Source organism: Crinia signifera, chromosome 9, assembly GCF_055691185.1.
Source record: "Crinia signifera chromosome 9, ASM5569118v1, whole genome shotgun sequence".
Classification (NCBI taxonomy): Eukaryota; Metazoa; Chordata; class Amphibia; order Anura; family Myobatrachidae; genus Crinia; species Crinia signifera.
The window spans coordinates 93385815-93398205 of record NC_139225.1 but is presented as its reverse complement, the minus strand read 5'-3'; the positions used below and the strand labels follow the sequence as shown (position 1 = coordinate 93398205).

The 12391-nt window shown below is 46.8% G+C and overlaps 1 long non-coding RNA gene across 4 annotated transcripts in view; it reads right to left on the bottom strand.

Moving 5' to 3' along the window:
* The window catches only part of LOC146036654 (uncharacterized), a 111866-nt gene that overhangs the window by 22332 nt on the left and 77143 nt on the right, over positions 1-12391 (bottom strand). For 2 of the 4 annotated variants that reach the window (XR_014460901.1, XR_014460903.1), the window contains exon 3: positions 9389-9492. The exons of the other annotated variants lie outside the window; for them this stretch is intronic. This is a non-coding gene — a long non-coding RNA (uncharacterized LOC146036654). The remainder of the gene's footprint in view (positions 1-9388; positions 9493-12391) is intronic. 4 annotated transcript variants of the gene reach the window in all.

The window sequence follows — 12391 nt, the reverse complement described above, 5'->3', positions numbered from 1 at the left end:
GGTCCTGCGCCAAAAATTGAGCACAGATATTAGTCAGTAATGTCCGTCACTGAACAGCGCTCAAAGGCAACAGGAATTTGATCAAAAAAAAAAAAATAGATCAACCCTGTGCCGAAAAAGCTGATCAGTGATGTACGTCACTGATCAGCGCACAGTGGCCACAGGACACCCACAAAATCACAGTGTGTGTAAAAAAAAAAATTTAAAAAAGACCCCACAGCACCCTCAAAAAAAAAAAAAAGGTGATCAGTGATGCGACACTGATTACCAGTGAGGGGCAGCAGGTGCACAACCTTTGGTGCAACTGACAGTGCAACTGGCAGCAACTGACAGGTATATATAAAAAAAAAAAACCTTGCACCCCCAAAAAGTTGCTGATCAGCACAGATATACTGATCAGCACAAAAGGGGGGGTAGCAGACACAAAATATAGCACTCTCTATCACTCTCTGTCACTATCTCTCTCTATCTCTCTATCTCTCACTATCTATCACTATCTATCACTCTATGACACTGCAGCAGCAGCACTGACAGTTATATATATAAAAAAAAAACCTGCACCCCCAAAAAGGGGGGGTAGCAGACACAAAATATAGCACTCTCTATCACTCTCTGTCACTATCTCTCTCTATCTCTCTATCTCTCTATCTCTCACTATCTATCACTCTATGACACTGCAGCAGCAGCACTGACAGTTATATATATAAAAAAAACCCTGCACCCCCAAAAAGGGGGGGTAGCAGACACAAAATATAGCACTCTCTATCACTATCTCTCTCTATCTCTCTATATCTCACTATCTATCACTATCTATCACTCTATGACACTGCAGCAGCAGCAGCACTGACAGTTGTATATATAAAAAAAACCCTGCACCCCCAAAAAGGGGGGGTAGCAGACACAAAATATAGCACACTCTGTCACTATCTCTCTCTATCTCTCTCTATCTCTCTCTATCTCTCTCTATCTATAACTCTATCACACTGCAGCAGCAGCAGGAAGTCACAAGAAGTCAGATCCAGGAAGCATCCAGCACGCTACAAGCAGTGATCAGGTGATCAGGTGATCAGGTAAGTATTTTGCAAGGATCAGGTCAGTATATCACGGCAGATAGGTACGGTGACCGCACTGCACGCAATTCCAGACCGGAATGGCGTCTGCAGTGCAGTGACCGTTAGTTTAAATCACCCTCCATGGCTGTGATTGGTCCGTCGGTCCGGCAAACCAATCACGGCCTTTGGGGGCGGGTTGGGTGAGGTGGGGTGACACCAGTGTCACCCTTACACCCCGTGGTGATTGGTGCTGTACTTTACAGCACCAATCACCACCGATCCCTGTGTCACCGGCGAACGTTATTCGCCGGTACACAGAAAACGCTGTAATTGGCTGTTCACATTTGAACAGCCAATCACAGCGATCGCCGACGGGGGGGAGGCATCGCCACCCCCCCTGGGCATGCAGGGACATGTCTGCTGTCAGGGACAGCAGACATGTTTAAACTGTCACCGCGTCTATAGACGCGGTGACAGTTAAATGGCATGACGTACATTTATGCCATGTGTCGGGAAATACATCCCGGCCATGACGTAAATGTACGTCAAATGTCGGGAAGGGGTTAAACCTATGTCCTCTCCGTACACGTCTACATTGGTAAATATTTTTTTTAATGTCAAAAACTAAGCACAAAAATGTCATATTAATGAAGAATATATAAAAAAAAAAACATTTAATCTTATAGAAAATAAATCAGAAATAAATATGAGGGAAATTTAATAGGATGAGAGATTTTGTAAGAAAGAAATTTTTTTAAAGCAGCAATCATTTACACTGCAAAACCAGTTTGATCTTGCAGTGTAAATGATTGCCGTTTTAATAAAAATGGAGATTTCTTACCAAATCTCTCACTTTCTAAATCTCTCATCCTATTACCCTATATTTTTTTATTTTTTTCTGTTGATTTGACAACCAGCAGGTAACACTTTTTATATTTGGTCGAAAAAGTTTTTGTAACAGTAAAGGTGCATACACACTTTTTGCCCAGTGTGTATGCACCTTAGTGTGAAACTCACTGGTAGGAAAATCGCTCAGTGTGTCTTTATGTTTTTGCCTGGCCCAGCGATTTACACAGGCAGTGAAGCACTTTCCACAGTAGGGGACTGGAAAAACAGCCCGATGGCCGGCAGCGGACGGCGATATTGCTGGAGTGCGCATCAGCCATACATACTTGAAAATTTTCCACTGAAAGTAGCTCAACATACCAAAAGTGAGCTACCTTCAGCTCAAAATCATCTAGTATGTAATGTATGGGCCTTAACTGCAGTGTCATAACTAGAAAAAAAAAGAAAAAAAAGAACAACAATATGAAGGAACTACAAACCACTTCTTTGCTTCCCTGCTCTCCATACAACATCAGTCTGTGAGGTAAAGTGAGGTGAGCTGATATGTGAGCAGATGTGCATACCAGTGAGCAGGCTGGGTGCACAGCTGCAATTATTGACTCCAGGCATGTACAGTATTATTGTCATTGGTATTATTCGGGTGGTGCCAGTCAGAACATCTGACTTTACACTGTTAGCTAGGGTATATGAATGTAAAGAGCCAACCTGCTTCTTTGTAGTGGTATGGCACATTTAGGAATAAGTACTGTATAGCAGGGGCGGGCTGGGCCGGGGGCAGGGTGCCATGTGCCATCCAGGCCGCTCTATCAGAGTGTGTTGCAGGCAGCTGATCCTCCGCCGGCGGGCCGCCATGATCCTGTAGCCCGCGCCGCCAGCGTTCAGAACATGCCCGTGGCTACAGGAACATGGCCGTCTGTTCCTCCTTATCCTGATGCCCGGTGCCGGCGCTGAGAGAGACAATGCGTGCGTAGTGGGACGTCATGATGACGCCGCCCGCGGCCGCGCTCTGTGCCGGAGGAGGACGGAGGAGTGGGACTGAGGACGACAGATGAAGGCAGGCCCGGGCACAGGGGGAGGAGGTCAGCTGTGACTGGCCCCAGAATATGGCACTTGCATCAGCCACCCGGCTGCCTGATGTATGTACCCGGCCCAATTTGTGCCCAGCCATCTAGTATGTGTACTCCTGGCCGCACGGGTCTGCTGAGAGATTAGCAGGAATGCGCTCCACTCACCTCATCTCCAAGTCTGCCATCATAATCAGCAGGGGATGTGATTGAATGTGACAGTCACAGCAGCAGGTATGTGGAGGGGATATGGTGGAATAGCAGAAGCAGTGAATATAATGTAAATGCCACAACTTGAAGTATTGTGTGTGGGACACTACTGGGGGAATCATATGCAGGAGTAATGGGGCATTGCAGTGTTCTACATCATTACACATAATGTGTGATGGGCATTACGATGTGAGGCATAATGTGTAATAGGCATTACGTTGTGCAGCATAATGCGTGTTGGGCTGAATAATGTGTAATGGGCATTACGGTGTGCGGCATAATATGTAATGGGCATTACGATGTGCGTCATAATGTATAATAAGCATTACGATGTGTGGCATAATGCGTAATGGGCATTATGGTGGGTGACAATGTGTAATGGGCATTATGGTGGGTGACAATGTGTAATGGGCTTTACTGTGTACATTTTTTGTGGCGTGCCTTCGGCACGCACTGTCCCTGTTTAAGTGAGTGTGCGAGGCAGCGATTCTTTTTTAGGCACAGGGCACCAAAATGTTTTGTTACAACACTGCTTCTACTGGGCACCTTATGTGTATCTGAGGCATTACTACTATGGGCATTATATACCTTTTTTCAGCATGCAACCTTGGGAGGTGCAAATTTCACGTCATACATTCCACAAGTATATAGAAGGCTATGGACATTTCCGTAGATGTGTCCTTTTGGGCTGAATTCTGAGAACTTGGTCCAATTTTGCTAGACACATGGACAGATCCCGGATTAGTTCAGAAGACTGAAGAGTAAGGGATCTGTTAATGTGCAGGGGGAGCAGCCTGTGGTGTCCTGTTCTTTATGCAAGGGAGCAGCCTGTGGTGTCCTGTTCTTTATGCAAGGGAGCAGCCTGTGGTGTCCTGTTCTTTACGCAAGGGAGCAGCCTGTAATGTCCTGTTCTTTATGCAAGGGGAGCAGCCTGTAATGTACTGTTCTTTACGGAAGGGGAGCAGCCTGTGGTGTCCTGTTCTTTACGCAAGGGGAGCAGCCTGTGTGTCCTGTTCTTTACGCAAGGGGAGCAGCCTGTGGTGTCCTGTTCTTTACGCAAGGGAGCAGCCTGTGGTATCCTGATCTTTACGCAAGGGAGCAGCCTGTGGTGTCCCATTCTTTTTTGCAAGGAAGCAGCCTGTGGTATCCTGTTCTTTATTTATGCAGGAGAGCAGCCTGTGGTGTCTGGAGTTGATATAATCAACTCCAGGCCTAATCTTTTTTTTAATTAATACATATTTTTTTAATTAAAAACCTGCAATGAACAATACGCTATTACTTTTGGGCCAGTGCTCTGGACTTGCCCCCCAGGCTAAAATTTGCCGGCCAGCCCCTGCTGTATAGGAAGGGTGTGTATAGAGTTTCAATGCAGGTGTAGGCTTAGCCAAGCAGAGACTGTCCATCAAGTTTATGAGTGTTATCACAGTGGGCACCTGACCAGTGTTTGTACTGTCTGTATCTTCCCCATTCCCTAGATACCTGCTGCACGTCTGTGCAGATAATACTTCTGACCTCTGCTGTGTCAAAGCAAAAGTGGCGGTGGCAGGGACATGGCGGAATACCGGCATCCGCAAGTGCATACACACTTGCAATGCCAGTGGGAAAGGAAGTGACAATGGGGTAGCAGCAGCCAGGCTGTAGCTGCAGCATGGCCATTGTTAATGAGGACCTCCTTCATCTGTACATGTTCAGATGAGGGAGAGGGTAGTTAGCGATGTGCAGGGGCACGCATTATAAACAATATTTTACTACAGATGGTGAACCCTTCATTTTTGCAGGGGCTGGTGGTGGATTTGCCAGCCACTAGCCACTGGAAGGGGACACGCGCGCGCGAGGTGCGTCCCCTTACTACGGAGCTCCCCGCCGGTCCCCACCGATTTGCCGCTGGTCCTCGCTTCCTGATCCCACCTCCCCGCCCCACCCCCCAACCCTGAAGCGGAGACGGGCAGGATTCACGTCCCCCACCGCCAGGAAACTGGGATTCATGTGTGCGTGGGACACTCGCATGATGTCTCGTCAGATGGAGAGCCGGCTCGCCAGCGGGGGCATTCTGCCGAGCCCCTTTGCTTGCTGAGAGGTTCTCCATCTGTATATCACCTTGTGTGTATGGGGCTTCACTTACAAGGTGAAAGATCACTGTCACCCCTGATTGGGCTATATTTGATTTCATATAAAACTCATTGTGAATGATAAAACTAATTGCTTTTGATCAATGATGCTCCAGCCAGACAGCCCGCAACTGTCATTTTTAAAACATATGACAGGATGACATATGACAGGGGCTGATTGGCTGAAGTGCAGTTCATCATATGCAACAAATTCTATCATTCTCAATTAGTTTTATCGCTCATTGATGAGCCTCTTAATTTGGTATTATCTTTTGTAGTTATCCACATGACGATAAGGATGTAGCTGACACCTCCTGATGTAGAGCTATCAGCCTACCAAAGTGCCTTCCGGCATGCAGGGCCGGCGCTGCCCACTCAGCAGAGCCTGCAAAGCAGGGAGGCACTGGGCTGTAAAGGCGCTCTCTCCCTTCCCTGCAGCTCTGCCAGTGTGTGCATTGATGTAAGGTGCTGCCAGCTGCTCCTGCGCCTGTCAGTGACAGTGTAGCGCAAGCAGCAGCATCGGCAGCAGAGGGGAGAGAGAACTTACGTTGTGATTGATATACAGTAGCAGCAGCAGGGGATGTCCCTGCACCTTCCTCACTGGTGACTGCGGTGCCTCCCCCCTCCCCCCTCATGTCATCATCAGAGCCAGGACAGCATGTGCCAAGCTGTGATTGGGGGAGCTTGCACATGCTGAATAGAAGAGAACCTGATTGGAGGAGCTCCTCTTTAGAGATGGGCAAAACGGATCACTTAGCCGAGTCTGGATCCAGCGAACCAGTCAGTGAAAAGACCCGGATCGTTCAAACGAATCTTCGACTCACATTGAAAAAGGGTTAATTTTATATTAACAAAGCATAAAATCTCGCAAGAGGTCGATAGCTCTCGCGAGATTTCCCCTGTACTCAATTTCGTTTGTATCCACCGGGCGGGAAGGTGGGTTACTGCCGTTTGAAAATCACCGTAAAAAGACCGACGGCTCACCTTTTTGGGATCGGCGGCTCACTCGTTCTTTAAAGGGACCCAAAAGATACGCTTCATTCACGAATGACCCATCTCTACCTCTGATCCATGAAACATGGAGGATCTGACTGTCAGCATGGACCTGTCTGTGAGTGTTGTGCCCTGCCTCCACTGTCTCTGCAGCTTTTCTCTCTCTCTCTCTACCACCCCCTCCCTGTCCAGCATCTGTCCCCCTCTGTCTGCCCCCAACTCTTTGCCCATCATCTATCCCCCCTCTCCCTGCCCAGCATCTGTCCCCCCTCCCCCTGCTCAGCATATGTCCCCCTTCTCCCTGCCCACCATCTGTCCCTTTCTCTCCCTGCCCACCATTTGTCCCCCCACTCCATGCCCACCATCTGTCCCCCCACTCCCTGCCCACCATCTATCTCCCCCTACCCTGCCCACCATCTGTCCCCTCTTTCCCTGCCCACCAACTGTCCCCCTTTCCCTGCTCAGTACCTGCTCCCTCTCACTGCCCAGTATCTGCCCCTCCCTCTCTGCCCAGCATATCTCCCCCTCTCTCTCCCCAGCATATCTCCCCCTCTCCCTGCCCAGTGCCCACCCCTCTCTCCCTGCCCAGTATCTGCCCCACCACTCCCTGCCAAGTATCTGCCCAGCATATCTCCCCTCTCTGCCCAGCATATCTCCCCCTCTCTGCCCAGCATTTGTTCCCCCTCTCCCTGTCCATCATCTGGCCCCAATCCCTCTCTGCCCAGCATTTTGCCCCCTCTCCCCACATCTGCACCCCCAATCTGCTTCTTTCCGGCATCTGTCCCCCTCTCCCCAGCATCTGCCCCTCCTCCCTTCCCAGTATCTGCCCCCTCTCCATGCCCATCCCTTTCTGCCCATCTGTACCCCATCTTCCTGCCCATAATCTTTCCCCCCTATCAGTATCTCCCCAGGACCTGTCCACATCCCCCCACCATCTGCCCCCTCTGCCAAGTATCTGCCCCCCAGTGGCGTGCTGTGGGGTGAGGCAGGTGAGGCACAGCCTTTCCTGTCATACTAGCGTATATGCCAGAGTTTTGAATTTACAAAATATGTCAAAAATGCAAAGAATATATATATATATATATATATATATATATATATATAAAAATCTTATTTTTATAATTCTATTCATTTTTATAGTCAAAACTCTGGAGTAAAAAGTCTATGGCAGGTGAGGCAGTGCCTCACCTGGCTACCTTTTCTACACATCTCTTATCAAAACTCAGCGAATCTCCAGCAGTATATACTGCTGCACATGTGTATAATGCCGGCATGTACCCCATGGCTCATAAATTGTGTGCATATCTGGCTCTGGTACTTGCCAGGGACTCTTGAGCCATTTACCTCACCGCACGTCCCTGCTGCCCCCTCTCCCTGCACATCTTCTCTTCCCCTCTCGCCACCCATCACAATTCCCTCCATCCCTCTCTGCCCAGCAACTGCCCCCCTCTACCCAGCATCTGTCCCCCCACTTTCTACCCAGCATCTCTCCCCATATCTGTCCCACATCTCTCTGCCCAGCATATGGCTGCCCCTCCCCCTTACTCTGCCGAGTATATGGTCCTCCTACCCTCTCTCTGCCTAGTATCTGGCTTTCTCCCTTCTATCTTTTTTTTCCTTTTCCTAACTTTTATCATTTCTATTCTTTATCCATTTTCCAACAGCAGACACTTTTCCCTTGTTCCCCTGACAACTCACTGTTCCACTTACATATACCCTTCTCACTGATCCCCTTACTTATTCCTCTTCTGCTCTCTTCACACCTTACATCACTGCTATTGTGGGCATTATGAGTATAAGGTGCATTACCACTGTGAATTTTATGTGTAATGGGCGCTACTGTGGGCTTTATGTATAAGGGGAATTATTGTAGGTGTTTTTAGTGGCACCACTGTGGGCATTGTGTTTAAGGGGCACTACTTCTGTGGGCTTTGTGTACAAGGGATGCTACTATGTGGTGTATTATGAATCATGGGCACCATCTGCAGTGTAATGTAAATAAGATTGTGCTACTGTAAGGTGTAATTAAACCGGGCTATGATCATTCCTTATGATACCACACCATTTATTTGTGTGCGCTGTCCCTTTAGGAGAGGGAGGGCGCAAATATAGATTTTGCAGGAGGGCGCCAGACACCCTAGAACCGGCACTGCCGGCATGCCGCCAATCTTATTTTCATACTGCGCAATCCTATGTAACTCCATCTTCCTGCACACAAGTCACATTCCCTATGCTCTCTGGGCAGGGGCATAACTAGACATTTGTAGGCCCCATAGCAAAAGTTGGTAAGGGCCCCCATTTAGCAACTGATGGTGATAAATGTATGTAAAACATATTACTTAGACAGTAAAGATGGGCCCCCTTCAGCTCTGGGCCCCATAGCAGCTGCACCCCTTGCACCTATGGTAGTTACGCCTTTGTCTCTGGGTAAGAAAAAAGGCCAGTTGCTCAGATGCTGCAGTAGGAGGGGACAGCCTGCTGTGCTCCCCTAGCTAGTGGGGCTCCTAGTTCTAGTGTGAACACTTCTATTTCCGGAAGTGTCACATGTCCACAAAGTCTGTGATGGTTATATATATGTAATATGTTAGTTGATATATATATATATATATATATATATATATATATATATATATATATATATACTTGCTGGGGAAAGGCGGCACTCGAAATAACATCAGACCAGACTGTGGTTGTGAATCTGGTCTGATGTTATTTCGAGTACCGCCATTCCCCAGCAAGTCTACATGTAACAGTTGCCATTCTGTTTACCGGAGGGCACCATTGTTTCTGGTTCCCACTAATGCAGCTTTTGCAGCTATCGACTTTAATGGACACACACACACACATTTCAATAGATTTTATCTGCATCAGAATCCTAAGAACTGAATTGCCAGAAGGGAAAAAGAAAATTATCCTAATCACATGCAAAATGACAAAATGACACATTCCTAGCCTATTTAGAAAATGTTTTTTTTTTTTATTACAGAAATATGAAGGTAGAATCATAATTAATAATCACCAACAGTAATTTGAGATGTGAAGTACAGAGCAATACTGTGTACTGATGATCTGATCAAACACTCTGTTTCATCCAGCTTTGGCAGTAGTGACTTACCTGAGGCAAATGTCTGATTATTCTGCATATCTTCCAGGCACAATTGGGTCAACATGAAAGCAAGTGCAATATCAACAGGAGAAATGTCAGGTATCAGACTCTACCTTTGGGAGGAAGTATAAGTGTATTACAGTTTCGTCGAATGAAAACTAAAATAATTCATCCTTATTTCCTGTCATTTGTGCAGACAGACTGTACTTAGAAATGTATTAATATAAAGGCAGGTAGTGCAACACATGGGTAAGGGACGGGTTCATGAGAGCCCATGTTTTTATTCAAGTGACAGGTAATGGACAGGTGAATAAGAAACCGTCATCAAATTTGTAAGCAACAAATATGTAAATTTAGCCAGGGCTGCCCCTAGGAATTTTGGGGACTGTGACTGATTTCCAGTCCGGGCCCCTCCCCTCCCCATCCCCCCCCCCCCCCCTCCCTTCACTTACCAACTGGCTCCTGCTGCAGGTCCCGAAGTATAAGCTTCTTCAATACAAGATGCTGGTGGCCAATTAAACTGCAGCACTGGCTGGTGGGCCAATAAGAGCACGTGTACCGGCAGCTGCTCTGATTGGCCAACAATACACAAGCTCTGATTGGCTCAAAAGTCAGTGCAGCATTTTAAATGGCCTCTGGCGTCCTGCATCGAAGAAGCAGGCAGGACAGCCGAGGCATTGGGGGGGGGGGGGGGGGGCAGAATGAGCTGCCAGGGCCTTTCCAGAGGCTGGGGCCTGGGACAGTTGTACCCACAGTACCCACACATGCTTTCTGTGCATCGAAATATGAAACATTGCATTATCAAGACCCGTTTACCGTAAAGTCATGCAGAAATGTGCCTATTTTAAGTCAAGCCTAATACAGGATATACAGTATCAGATTTTATTCCCAATGGGGACGGCAAACTGGATATATTTATCATTCTTAGCCCTTATGCTTTGAAGTTATTGACACATTAATAAAACCCGAAACGGCGGTTTTGCCAAAATCAATCCAGATCCAAAACGGGCCAGGAGATCCAAATCCAAAACAGAAATAGGAAAAATGCCTGGTGCACACCTCGGTACTTGTGTATTATCACAGCGCCCATCACATCGCATACCACTAAATAAGGTATGCGATGGTATGCTATGCGATTTTTGCCTGAAAAAGGCAAAATGTACAATTAAATATTGCATTGCATCGCATGCCAGCAAATGGCATGCGATGCGATCGCAGCGATTTTAATTGTACAAGCACCCTGATGGGTGCATACAATGTTAAATGCCCCATGAATGTTAAATGCCCCCCCCCCCATTGTCAACGCGACCCCCACTATGAACGACAACAATCGGCGTGCAGTTGATTTTAGTGGCGAGTGCAGCGCTCCACCGAGCCCGAAGCGTGGCGATCGCAGCGGAATACGAGCTCGAAGTGTGGCGAGCGCAGCGTGCCCCGCGAGGGGACGCGGAGTACATGTACCATCAATTATCGCATATGTGATAATTATGTCAGCGATGTGAGGCGGACCATGGGCGTGGATATTGGAGAATCCCATCCCAGAGACTGCAATGCCTTCTTTGTTGGCTCCAACATTGTCACAGCACCCGAGTGCTGCAGGTAATGCATGTTCTAATCATGTCATAAGAGTGTCACCCGGGTGAGGCCTACACCATTTCAAGCTCTCCCAGTGGCACTATTCCATGAGCAGGTTCTTGCTGCTCAGAAGCTGAACTTGTATATCTGTAGGATTATATGGGCAAGATAAAACACCAAACTGGACTGCAAAGCATCTACAGTATTAGATAACTGAAAATTAACTATTGTATACACTATCTTGTTGCAAAATGGGGTACCTCTGTGGGTGCTCCTTCAAAACCCCCTGCACCTGGTCCCCCAATTACTTTATAACAGCGGTTCTCAAACTGTGGGTCCTGACTCCAAAGTGAGTCCCGGCCTGCTCAGCATGGGGTCGCGACTCAATGTTGCTGACTATCAGGCTGATGACTTTTCTAATCTCAGTCAGTGATTCAAGGAGTCTGAAAAGTCTGTTTAATTGTTTGTTATTTTAGACTCCTCCCATCACTTTGTGCCTCCACAATGCTGCTATATATGTGCTGTCTGCTGACTACATATGTGATGACCTTCTGCAGGACCTTGCTGGGGTCCTGTCATTATTTTTATTGTCTGATGGGGTCCCAGAGCAAAATAGTTTGAGGACCCCTGCTCTATAAGATCTGTCTGGACCTGACACTGCCTGCCGCATCATTCTATTTAGCTATCTTGGAGAACGATTACTAATTATTCCATTGTGGTCCTTTTCTTTTGTCTGTCAGCATACTAATGTTGGATTAGGTGGTCTTTCTCCTCACTTCTCGGATTGCTTTACCCTAGCATTTTAACCTTCTGGTTTGCTCTAGATATTAAATTCCTGAGACTTCCTTCCGGCCTTTCCATTATATTTTCACCAATTAATAGTTACACTCTTTGTGTATTCCTTTTTGTACTAAATTAAGATCAGACTAGATCAGACTATATGCATTATAGTTATGTATCTGACACAAAAAATATTTTATTTATTACGTTTTTTTATTGACTTAGAAGTTACACATTGGTGTATCTATTAAATCTATTATAGGTCCAGGATGTGCAGTGCAGGTGGGGACAATTCCTTTCAAAACACATCTAGTCCAAATTTTTCTATTAAGATGTTCAGCAAATATGATAAGGTTGGAGTATGGAGTGGCAGATATGGTGTATTTCTGATTTTCGATATACCTTTTGAGAGCAGGAAAAAAAGGCATTAAAAGTGGAAGATACGTAATTTATATGGTTATTTGGATGATTGATCGACAGTCATTAGGTCAACACTATATGGCAGGGGTGTCAAACTCAAATTCATCGGGGGCCGCATCAGCAGTTTGGTCACCCTCAAAGGGCCGCTGTATAATAATAATGCAATGACACCACAGGCTGCTCCCGCTGTATAATAATAATGCAATGACAGCACAGGCTGCTCCCACTGTATAATAT